General features: G+C 40.9%; 1 long non-coding RNA gene across 1 annotated transcript; it reads right to left on the bottom strand.

Moving 5' to 3' along the window:
• Positions 1–11,480: 11,480 nt before the first annotated feature.
• Positions 11,481–13,176, bottom strand: LOC119323636. The gene is made up of 3 exons (XR_005156431.1): positions 13,111–13,176; positions 12,251–12,393; positions 11,481–11,502 (listed from the first exon to the last, which is right to left on the bottom strand). It is a non-coding gene; the product is annotated as an uncharacterized LOC119323636 (long non-coding RNA).
• Between the last annotated feature and the right edge of the window lie 75 nt (positions 13,177–13,251).

The raw sequence follows: 13,251 nt of genomic DNA, 5'->3' as shown, positions 1-13,251 counted from the left end.
ATTCGGATGACACTTGCCCAGATCTGAACCAGAAAGCGAATGATGATCCGGCTATAATTTCTACTCCAATCTTCATAATAGGACGCAGTCAGGGTCTCTCCACTCAAGACCAACCATGAAGATCTGCTACGGATTGTTTAGATTTAAACAGTACTACATGATAAAATAACGGAAATGTTAACGCCCACACGTGTGGGCGTTTGCACATCGCCCACACGCCTCCATCACCACTCATTTTGCCACGTATGAATAGATGACATCAACAGAATTTTTTTTGGTTTTTGGCTTAAAAATGTTGTATCTCCTAAATAAAAAAGCGAACTAAAAATCCGTTTTCACCATTAAATCCGTCTCGACGAGATCTTCAAAACTAGACCCCATGATATGTTTCGACGAATTTTTTTTTTGCCAAAAGTTGCCACGATGTTTACACTGCAGTTGCCATAGGGCTTAAACTAAAGTTGCCATGTGGCAATTTTAGTTTGTAGATCATGGGAATTTTAGTATTTTGATGATTGCAACTCCAGTACTTTGACCATGAAAATTATTTTTTTGTATGAACCATGGCAATTTTACGTGCATGTATCATGGCAATTTTAGTTTATGGTTCATGGCAAGTCTAGTTTCTTAATTCCCCGTTTTATAAATGTCAAAATTTACTTTTAAATGTAGAAGAAAATAGAAAACATATCATGGCAACTTCCGTATAAACATCATGGCAATTCATATGCAATAGACATGACAACTTTTAATCCAAAAAAAATTCATTAAAACATATCAACATGGGATCTAGTTTCGAAGATCTCATCGCGAGGGATTTAATGGTGAAAACGGATTTTCAATCGGATTTTTCGATTAAGAGATAAAACATTTTAAAAACTGAAAATCCTGTAGCCAGCGCAAACGACACAAACGGCACGCCACGAACAACATCATAAATTCCATTATTCTTGTTACGATAATTTTCCACTTCACTCTGAAATTATTTAAATTTTTCAAATGTTTCAGACTTGTGTTTCATTAAGTAGATATACCTATATCTGCTCAAATCATCTGTGAAGGTGAGAAAATAACGATACCCGTCGCGAGCATCAACATTCATTGGACCACAAACATCAGTATGAATGATTTCCAACAAATCAGTTGCTCGCTCCATAGTTCCGGAGAATGGCGTTTTAGTCATCTTGCCCATGAGGCACGGTTCGCAAGTATCAAGTGATTCATAATCAAGTGATTCCAAAAGCCCATCAGTATGGAGTTTCTTCATGCGCTTTACACCGATATGACCTAAACGGCAGTGCCACAAATAAGTTGTACTATTTATTAGATGTGTATCACTACTATCGAGATTTAATAAAAATAGACCACTCTTCAAGGGTGCATGACCATAAAAGATATTACTCATATAAATAGAACAACCATTATTCTCTGACTTCAATGAATAACCGTCTCGCATCAAACAAGATCCAGATATAATGTTCATGCTCAACGCTGGCACCAAATAACAATTATTCAGGTCTAAAACTAATCCCGATGGTAGATGTAGAGGTAGTGTGCCGACCGCGATCACATCGACTTTGGAACCATTTCCCACGCGCATCGTCACCTCGTCCTTAGCCAATCTTCGCTTAATCCGTAGTCCCTGTTTCAAGTTGCAAATATTAGCAACAGAACCAGTATCAAATACCCAGGTGCTACTGCGAGCATTTGTAAGGTACACATCAATAACATTTATATCACATATACCTTTGTTCACTTTGCCATCCTTCTTATCCGCCAAATACTTGGGGCAGTTCCGCTTCCAGTGTCCAGTCTGCTTGCAGTAGAAGAGCTCAGTTTCAGGCTTAGGTCCAGACTTGGGTTTCTTCTCTTGAGCAGCAACTTGTTTGCTGTTCTTCTTGAAGTTCCCCTTCTTCTTTCCTTTGCCTTTTTTCTTGAAACTGGTGGTCTTGTTAACCATCAATATTTGATGCTCCTTCTTGATTTCTACCTCTGCGGCTTTTAGCATTGCGAAGAGCTCGGGAATAGTCTTCTCCATCCCTTGCATATTATAGTTCATCACGAAGCTCTTGTAGCTTGGTGGCAATGATTGAAGAATTCTGTCAATGACACTATCATCAGGAAGATTAACTCCCAGTTGAATCAAGTGATTATTATACCCAGACATTTTGAGTATGTGTTCACTGACAGAACTATTCTCCTCCATCTTGCAGCTATAGAACTTATTGGAGACATCATATCTCTCAATCTGGGCATTTGCTTGAAATATTAATTTCAACTCCTGGAACATCTCATATGCTCCATGACGTTCAAAACATCGTTGAAGACCCGGTTCCAAGCCGTAAAGCATGGACACTGAAATATCGAGTAGTCATCAGCTTTGCTCCGCCAGACGTTCTTAACGTCGTCAGTTGCATCAGCAGCAGGCCTGGCACCCAGTGGTGCTTCCAGGACGTAATTCTTCTGTGCAGCAATGAGGATAATCCTCAGGTTACGGACCCAGTCCGTGTAATTGCTACCATCATCTTTCAACTTTGCTTTCTCAAGGAACGCATTAAAATTCAACGGAACAACAACACGAGCCATCTATCTACAACAAACATAGACAAGCAAAATACTATCAGGTACTAAGTTCATGATAAATTTAAGTTCAATTAATCATATTACTTAAAAACTCCCACTGAGACAGACATCTCTCTAGTCATCTAAGTGATCACGTGATCCAAATCAACTAAACCATGTCCGATCATCACGTGAGACGGAGTAGTTTCAATGGTGAACATCACTATGTTGATCATATCTACTATATGATTCACGTTCGACCGTTCGGTCTCCGTGTTCCGAGGCCATATCTGTATATACTAGGCTCGTCAAGTTTAACCTGAGTACTCTGCGTGTGCAACTGTTTTGCACCCGTTGTATTTGAATGTAGAGCCTATCACACCCGATCATCACGTGGTGTCTCAGCACGAAGAACTTTCGCAACGGTGCATACTCAGGGAGAACACTTCTTGATAATTTAGTGAGAGATCATATTAAAATGCTACCGTCAATCAAAGCAAGATAAGATGCATAAAGGATAAACATCACATGCAATCAATATAAGTGATATGATATGGCCATCATCATCTTGTGCTTGTGATCTCCATCTTCGAAGCACCGTCGTGATCACCATCGTCACCGGCGCGACACCTTGATCTCCATCGTAGCATCGTTGTTGTTACGCCATCTATTGCTTCTACGACTATCGCTACCGCTTAGTGATAAAGTAAAGCAATTACAGGGCGTTTGCATGTCATACAATAAAGCGACAACCATATGTCTCCTGCCAGTTGCCGGTAACTTCGGCTACAAAACATGATCATCTCAAACAATAAATTGTAGCATCACGTCTTGACCATATCACATCACAACATGCCCTGCAAAAACAAGTTAGACATCCTCTACTTTGTTAAAAATTGATCATGATTTTCAACAATATGTTTGTGACATTCAAAAAAATTAGACAATTTATAAAGTGTTTGCGTAATTTTAAAAAGTGTTTCATATCTTTAAAAAACATTTATGACTTTAAAAAAATGTTCACATGTTTCAGAAATTTCTTTCTGCTACTCTTAAATGTTTATAGAATGTAAAAAATCTCCATGTAATTAAAAAATGTTTTGTACCATTCAAAAATAATGTTCAGTAGCATTTAATGATTTAAAAATTTGTTCTAACACCAATCCTTGTGGTCGTCCAGGGCGAGGCTCATGCGGTCGTCGTCGAAGCCGAGGGTGGCGCGGAGGCAGCGGGCGCCGGACCGGCAGGTGGCGGTGAGGTAGGCCTCGGCGGTGGCGTAGGCCTGGTTGTGGCCTAAGTAGTCGGGGTGGCGCTCGTCCATGGTGACGGTGTCATAGGGGGATATGGCGTCCATGATGCGGCTGGCGAGCGTGTCGACGTAGTTCCTGAGAAAATCCGGAATGCACTGCTGCGCCATGGACCACATGAAGAGGAACCTCGTCAACGACGACAACACCCCCGTGAACCAGCCGCTGGCGACCAACATGTCCATGGCTCGATCTCGATCTCTGCTATATTTTCTGTTGTTGGTAAAGAAGAAAATTCAATCTCTAGTAGCGTTGGCCGTGGGTCATCTTTCTCTAATTGTCGGAAAGCACCGACCTTGTATATTACAAGCGAGGTTTTTGGTAGTCCAGGAGTCTCATGCATGGAAGGAGAGCAAATCCTAGCTAGGTGGACCAAGAGAATGCAAATCGTCGCTATACGTAGGTAGACTCTTCGTGTCGTGTAAACGCAAAGACATGCTTCCATCCAAGCAAGCGCTCGCTCTTTACTTTACGAGTACTCCTCTTTCTCTTTTGGTTGGTCTGCGGCGGGGCGGCAAATTAAATAAAGGGAGAAGAAGAAGAAAAACAGAGAGCACGCGAGATAGAAAAAATAGTCAGCGGATGCCGGGAGTCGCTGCTGCTCTTGCTTTTTTATTTTCTCGCGTGGTTGACTTTTTTTTTCCTCGCGTGGTCGACTTGACACGTGACGTCATAGAAACGGGAACAACACATCCTTTTTCCTTTTCCATCCCCGCAAACAACATGTTCTTGCAGCCGAGTCCCTAACATTTTGCACCCAACACCCTAGATTTTTTTCTTTTCTTACAAACAAGACCAAAATTTCGACAAGTCGTGCGGAATTTCGCCGGAAATTTCGGCAGCATAACGCGTTTTTTTCTACAAGAAACGAATCCACACCGGCACTACAACACCGCTCCACGGCCATGTCCTTCCGTTACCACTATATATATAGTTGACAGCTGCACGCCGATCGATCGAGCTCAAGCATGCATGCATGCATGGACGACTTCATCTCCTGCTTTTGCCCGCCCATCTAAAATGATCAACTCTGAGAAAAGACACAAACAACACCTCTTAACAACACACAGCTCCCCTTAAAAAAAACACACTGCTTCCCTTCAAAAAAAAACAACACACAGCTTGGAGGTGGCGCATGCTGCATGAGAAATTGCTTGGTATTTGCCCAAAAACCATGAATGCCATCAATTATGATAATTTTGAAATTACTCCTACACTTGTACAGGTGGCAGCCAGAATGTTTCTATCAGAAATATTTAATATTGTAGTTGGAACCACTTGTACCGACTAAACAAATACCCACTGGTGTTGGTTTAATAAACACAAACTAGTGCAGATTAATTATCGTTACGAATGATCTATACTACGTCCTTCTACGTAGTTTCAAACTTTCAGTACCACTTGACATCAAAGATGATATGATCAGAAGGATAAATGGATACGCATACTAGTGTTTGTCCCAATCAGTTTGTGAGAGCTCAAAAATTAAGCAAGCACAGTGTGTACATGAACCGCACTGCTAATTCATTTCTGATAAATAAAACCACATGATTTTTTTTCACTCAAAAGTAATGTTGTGTGAACCAAATGAAATGGTTGTTTAGATAGATCTGGTATTAATCAAAACTACATTGGCCTTAGGCCTCCAACCAGAAACATATCACTTGCTATAGCAGGTACATAACATAAGGGCCAGGATCCCATAGCTAAGCCAAAACAAAATCAAGTTGCCAAATTAAAATCTTCCCATTTGCACACTTGTTCAGACCTTGAACATTCTGGCAATTATCTTGTCAAACATTTCTATTCCCAATAAACTTAGTTGTCTTTGAAGGTATTCGTAAGTGGAGTATAATTCATTTCTGTAACTCTAAAACCACAATTATAGTACTGTTACATGTTGTAATTTGTTCTAACAGTGCACAATTCTCTTGTATAGTATCTCTCTTTTAATTAGCAAAAATTTGGTTTCAAAGGGGGGTTTCCCGTGAATAAACATACTCGCTATAATGAATTTGTGAATAAAACACATGCCGGCTAGCCCGTTATGGTCGAATGGACATACCTCCATATCTCATCCTGAGTTTTAGTGGTGTCGCTTGGCCGGCGGTTTCATCTCCGGTTCCATGTCTGGTGCAACCATCCGCATTACCAAGGGTGACAAAACACTATAGTCAGTTTGAGTACGCCATGCAAAGATTTTCTGAATAAGATTAGATCGGGAAAGGGTGTGCTCTTACAGAGACAAGCCTGACCTTGCGGAGGAGAGCTATGCAGCAGGCACGTGTATGTCTAGAGCATCGACGACAGGGTGTGGATCATCTCCCGGCATCTTGTGATATGACCGGCTGCTGCTGCTGCATGTAGTCCTTGTGTGTTGGATTAAGGAGAAAGGAGGGGGTGCGGCAGATGCAGCTTAGTCCATGCAGGAGGAGCAAGAGGAGAGGAAAGAGCACATGGGCGACCATTTATAGAGGAGAGGAGATCATGTACGGCAGCGATGAGAGAGCGAGCAGCGCGGAGAGACGTTGGATTGGAGGCTGATCCGTGTGAGGCGCGCCGGAGCCAATGGATCGACAAGAAAGGGATGTAGGAAGTAATGGAAGAGGGGGTTGATCCGCGTGAGAGGCGAGGGAGCCAACGATCGACGAGAACTGGAGGGAGAGGAAGTAATGGAGGAGGAGGTGAAGCGATAGCAATTAAAGACGGAAGGTTGCATAGGTTTTTGGGAGCGAGAGGATTTCGAGGAGGTTTACTAGGATGGTTTGTTAAACTTGCTGATAAGAGGCTACTAAGTACGGGCCTCCCTCAAATCACGCTAGGTAGTTTAGTTTCCATATAGTATATTACAATACGTACGTGGGATGATTTATTATTTCCTATTTACGTCAGGTATGTTCTGAATCCTGTGTTAGTCCCGTCAGATCCCTCTCTGTTAAGTTGTGATGAATCACATCAGATCTCTCTGTCAATCCCTGATTAATCATGTCCCTTCTCTCCCCAAACAAACCTACATTGCATCCGCTTCCTATCAAGTTACTCGGAAAAAAACACATGGATTAGTCATAACAAATAGATGCTACGTTAAAAGATTTGTATACATATATATTAGAGAAGATAGCAACGACCACTTGTATACAACAGATAGGTACTACGTACATTGATTCAATGTTGTCTTCCAATTCAGGAATCCAGATGATCAGAACAACCTAGCTAGCTAGATCACATAATAATTAAGATGACACAGATTATCCTGAGCTTTCTTCTCAAAGGAGTTCGAGCAGTAGATCAAAAGTCCGAGCTGGTGTGCACGGCGACGGCGACAACAGACCCGTAGTACCATGTCAAGCAGGACAACAACCAGACAGGCTGTTGGCTGATGGTAAATAATCATGTCTGTGCTCACAATCACATACACACAAACACAAGGTGAAGGTAAACATATGTAGATGCCCCCAGTTTCTTTTCTAGTGGTAAATTTGAAAGCACCTGGTTGTTTTTCAAGAATCACCAATAGTTATCATGATTTCCATGCATCAGTCGTATCAAAATCACTCATTCATTAGCCATCATATTTCATTGACATAAAAAATCATCATCATTTTTTGGCATCACAACATGCTAGATAGGTACAAGGACACATGAGCCAAAATGACAGCCAATCAATCCAATCTGTTTGCTAACCACTAACTCCTTGCTGCACGATACAATTCAAATCAAATTTTACAATGGTGGTACATATGTAGCACTCACTGAGACTATACCAATATCGCCATTCAATCCAAATTTTACAAACTCCCAGGAACAAGACCATTCGGCCCACACCCTACAGACAAGGAAAAATTAACAACAAAATGCCTATCTCTAAAGATCTCTTAGTCCATACAGTAGCTTCGATACGTCGAGTGAGTTCCCCCTGCCATCAACAATTCGACCGACATCCAACGGTGAAGGGAAAGATTAGCAGGTCTTTTTCCTTTTTCTTCACTTTATTTCTCAAGTCCTGCACATCAAAATGCAATGCGTGGATTAAGAAACCAGAGCAACTTCACAAAACTCAATGTTTTATAGTGGGTGATCCCAAAAAGACACTAGACAATCTCACACATAAGTGTTGGCTGATACTACCACGAGACAATGGTGACAAGAACAACATGCTCTTCTCAAAACCAAGGAGAGGAAACCAAGATACCGATCCATTATACATAACTTAGTGAAAAATAAGGACATATTGACATAAGCACCCCAAGTATTGGCAGTGCCGCTGGGGCATAATCTTTCACAAACTAGAGGCATGGCTTTGTATGGAAAACAAAATTATTAGGAGCACACTAGCACTTTCAAAAAGCAACGTATCAAGGAGGTTCAGGAAAGATTATAGGAGCTCTTAATATGATCCTACAAAGAGAAGATCATAAATGAACCCCATGAAAATTATTCTCTACTTTACTAGTTGCTTTGGCACTGACAAACACGCCATATTGAGCCTAACCCTTTAGCAACAGTAGCATGGAGCAGAAAAAGGCCTAACGCGCACTGCATTACAAGAGAACAACTTGATTGATATGAAAGATCATCATGGTCAAATGATTTTGGTGGCTGGAAGACCACGACCACAGATCCCAACACTAAATCAAGGTCTCAATGGCCGGCACGACAGTGAGAGAGACGAGAGCAAGGATTCACCTGAACCAAGATGTGCAAGACCTCCTCCTTTAGCCTGTGACATCCAGGGTTGTTTCCCTTCAGCAGCTCCTATCATATTCAAAGAAACCACCATGTCAGACCTCTCTCTAACGAACACAACACAAAAGAGACAAAATACATAAGCAATAAAGGTTCAGGCTAGATAAACACTATGCACCACCCATACAGTTGGTATTATAATTCCTTGGTATTATAATACCTGTTACTCCACAAAAGTTTAAGCAATCATAATATAGAACAAACCAGAATTTATTTTAAAACAAAAGTTGTGCTCTGGAACCCATTCAACAATGGAGCATCCCTCATCATCTAAGAAACAAAAATGGCACAACACCTGCACGACACATGCCTTCTTAAAAAGGCCGGCATGCTAGTGCCTCAGATCACGATTTTTTGCAATACTTCACAAAAGAGATAACCACCATCCAATGCAACCAACATCAATACTAAACTCAGTAGATGAAATTGCATCAGTAGGCTAGCCTAGAATGCAGCGAGGAAATCGATTGGAACCTGCCTCTATAGAAGGGTATTTAAACATAAGACACTCTTTTAACAGATCATTTGTAAACATCATCATCACCTTTTAAGATGGGAGATACTCGCTACAACGAATTTTCTACTTCAAGCTAGGCAACTTGTTCCCAGTTTCATCAGTCAATACTTTTAAGATGGGAGATACTCGCTACTATGAATAGATAGAGAATCTCATCTCAGCCGACTGATCCCATACACAAAAATGAAATACAGAGGAGCCCAAAAACAAAACACAAGTAACTACCTTTTGTTTGTTTTCTCACATTAGTTAATTGTACACTAGTATGGAACAAAACAAATAAATCAAGTAGAAGAAAAACCTGACCTGAGCAACCTTGCTACACTGCAAAGTCTTCCACTCCATGCAATCGTCGAGATCACCGCCAAGGTTGGCACAGTCGAACAACGCGTTCTGTTGCTGCTTCTAGCGGCAGATGTAGTGGAGCCCGAGGCTCCTAGACCACCACATCCGTCCTCTCCCCACGATGTGCTGCTGCTCAAAGCTCCATTTAGCATGCCACCGTGTCTTGTTGTAGAGGCATGTAGTAGCGCACCACCAACCTCACCAGGTGCAGGTACTACAGCAGCTCCTCGCTGATGATGATGGTGTTGGCTATTTGCATGACGAGGGCTGATCCGCTCACTGTCAACGATGAGCAATGTCACCGTGCTCTTCGGGCCTAACAGTCGTACATCCCTCCTGCTATCTAAACAACACAACACAAAAAAAACTGCCGAGTCAGGTCTCTCATGAACACAACACAAAACAAAGACAAAATATATAAGTGAGATAGGTTCAGGGTAGATAAACACTATGCACCACTCGCACAATCGGTAACATCAGCTAAACCAATAAACTACAAGGAGAGTTTATTGCATAGTTTGACTTAATAGAAGACAAAGTTTATTTTCTACAACCATCAAAATCATCGTTTTTAACACTAGTTGCATCAAGAGCACAAATATAACGATTACGTAATAATCTACAGTAACCAATAAACTAGAGATCTTATTGTTTGTCTCTGAGCATAATAAGTGCCTCAGGGTGCTATATGCATTTGTGGCAAGAAAACAAAATCTTGTAGGCATGAACCACTGACTTAAAAATGATTCTATGCATGGCTCCTTATGTCTTTTAGGCACTAAGAAGTATCTGCATACACGCTTTCTTCTATCTCCAATCAAATTGTGGTTGAGAACAGAACGCAAACACTTAGATAGCCATGATAAATTTATTCGCTTGAAAATCTGTAAGGATAATACATACACATGTGTTGACAAATCTCAGTTTCAAAATGAATTGTTAGTATCGCCAAGGGTAATACATGTGCATTGCAACAGATATAAACAGAACTAGATCCCCTCAAAAAATAAAAAAATAAAAATAAACAGAACTAGATCCTAGACTTTTGATTCCCTTTGGTCTTGTGTGCATTGCAACAGAACAGGTATATCAACATTAAGAAATTTCTGAACATGTGCACAAGGGTGGGTATGTATGTTTTTCTCCTGCACAAGTGCAGAGCAACATCAACTTGAACCAGGAGAGCAACCTGCAGGAACATTCAGCTAGAATGAAACAGAGCAACCAGAATCTCTATCTAGACCAACAAGATGAAATTGGGAATTCTGACTCTCAGGCACCAAAATAAAGAAATGCAAATGACCATTAATCATTTCATCTACCACGGCTCGATGCCCATGCATGGTGACAGAGGGCGTGAGAGAGAGTGAAGGAGAGGAACTAGGTTTACCTATGCCAGGACGAAAGAGGAAGCGGCCACCGGAGGGGCAGCGCGGGAGGCGTTGGAGTGAGCGACAGAGCAGGCAGAGCTGCTTCGCCGGCCAAACTAGTGTGGGATGACACCATGGTCCCGGAAGGTGCGTCCAGCAAGAATGCTACAAATGTGAGCAGAAACCAAAATGATTTGTACTGATGGCAGCAAAACTAAAGAGATGGTTTGTCAACCATTTGGATAGCCTTAAAACGAAATTAATCCACAATATTAAGGGAGATGGGAGCAAAATAAAATTCAAGTAAGCATGGATTAGATGGCACAAATATTGATTAGAAGGTGAAATCTACCCGAGCACCAAGAAAAATCATGTTTTTCTTTCAATACACAAAAACAAACACCAGCAGGCCAGTACCAAGATTTGGGATCCAAAAAACTAGCAAAATATATCCAATAGCAATGACCCACTTGTACAAGTAAGTTTCCACTACCTCAACAAGTATCAAGTGTCATAGAGCTTGAGAGAGAGCAGAGAAGAGGACCAACAGCCACCGGAGGCGTCAAAGTAAGTGCCGGAGCAAGCAGAGCTGCTTCGCCGGCCAAACTTGTGTCGGATGGCGGTGTCGTGCGAGAAGGTACGCCCAGAGAAAATGCTACAAATGTGAGCGAAAACCAAAATCATTAGTACTCAAAGTAGGAAAACTATAAAGATGTTTTTTACAAAACATTAAGATATCCATAATATATAGATGCTCAGAGCTTTTCAGCAAATAAAAAAAGAAGCAAACGAGGTTTTGTTTTAGTAAATGTCGGACCCAACTAGTAGACTAATAGCCAATAGCACCATGTTGTTTCCAATCAAATTCGGTTGAAGTATTTTAATTCCCTATCCTTGACCTTTAAGTACAATTTCACGTAAGTTAATTCAAAATAGAAGTAAATATGTCAAAAAGATGCCCCAGCAGGTCGGCTCCAATTTATAAACTGCACTGTACAGACTCTTAGAAAAACATATAGCATATCTATGACTAGAATCAAAAGGGTTAAAAAAATCAAAGACCAAACATGATGCTAGTTAGCACCGAACTACAAGAGACCAATTTCAGTAAAAAGAAAGATCATAAAAATCACATACTTGTGGTGGCCAGAAGACCACTACCACAGATCCGAACATTAAATCATCGACTCGATGACCGGCACAACACTAGCCGACGCTCGATGACCGGCATAAAACAAAAAAAGTTGATAATTTTTATTGTTTCGTTACTTATTCATCAAAAGGAGCCCACCTATTTACATATCTTTCAAGTACTATACAAAAGAAATGTATATGACCTTTATTCATTTCAAGTGGGCATGCAGAGAATGAGATGGAGCATAGTAGAGGAACCAACAGCTTACCTATGATCACATCGGTGGTCTTCTCATACGGGATCGCTCTGCCCTCTCGAAGTTCAAACTTCCAGCAATGGCGGATGCGAGTCCACGATCTTCAGTGACCACTCCGATTCCTCCAACATCATCCTCATCATTAAGTCAGGTCCCTGGGTACACAGGAACAAGATTAGTTGAAGGCCAAGTAAAATGGTAACAAAATGATGATCAGGAGCAAACTATAAAGGACAATACTGCCAGGCAACATTTATTATGATGGGCATTTTCAGTTTGGAGGACAGCGAGCTATATATGAACACAATAGCTAATGAACAACAAGCTATACAGGTCCTCATTTCTGTTGACAAGCTCCTAGAGAGGACATCAAAAAATTCTTCAATTATCAGGGTACAAGATCACTTTTACTATACTAAATAAACTACATTGCCATCAAAAATTTCAGGCACTTGATATACCATTACCTGGGAAATCATTCGGTCAAAAAAGGTTCATAAGGTTGGATTCATGCACTTATTGATCAACTAAAGGTTCATTTAGTCATAAACCTCTGTTAAGTCCTATTGGGAGACAAGCAACAGTGCCGAATGTAAGATTCCAATCACGTGTGGAATCCAAAATGAATAACAAAGAATACTAGTGACGTGTGAGATCAAATATACCTGAATGCCATGCATGCTAGAAAATTATCTACTATTCAATGACTTCAAGAGAGCACACATACATGCACATTGATAAAAGAATAGACACTGGATGTCATGTTTATCTTTCTAATGTGCTTTCATATTTTTCAATGATAAATTGATTATGACTGACTGATGCTAGTACAAATACTCAGTTAAGCTAGCAAAGTATGGTTTACATAGTACCTTGGGTGTTCTTCATGAGTCGAGGCTGATCCTGGAGGCCACCGGGCAGAGCATATCATTGAAGCCTGGAAACAAGAACACGAATGATACTGGTATTAGACGCTACCAACATCAACATGGTGCAGAACTGAAATTAGCTTG

This window comes from Triticum dicoccoides, chromosome 6B, assembly GCF_002162155.2.
Source record: "Triticum dicoccoides isolate Atlit2015 ecotype Zavitan chromosome 6B, WEW_v2.0, whole genome shotgun sequence".
In the NCBI taxonomy this organism is placed as follows: Eukaryota; Viridiplantae; Streptophyta; class Magnoliopsida; order Poales; family Poaceae; genus Triticum; species Triticum dicoccoides.
Note: the sequence above shows the minus strand (reverse complement) of the source record. Positions and strands in the feature narration are given on the sequence as shown.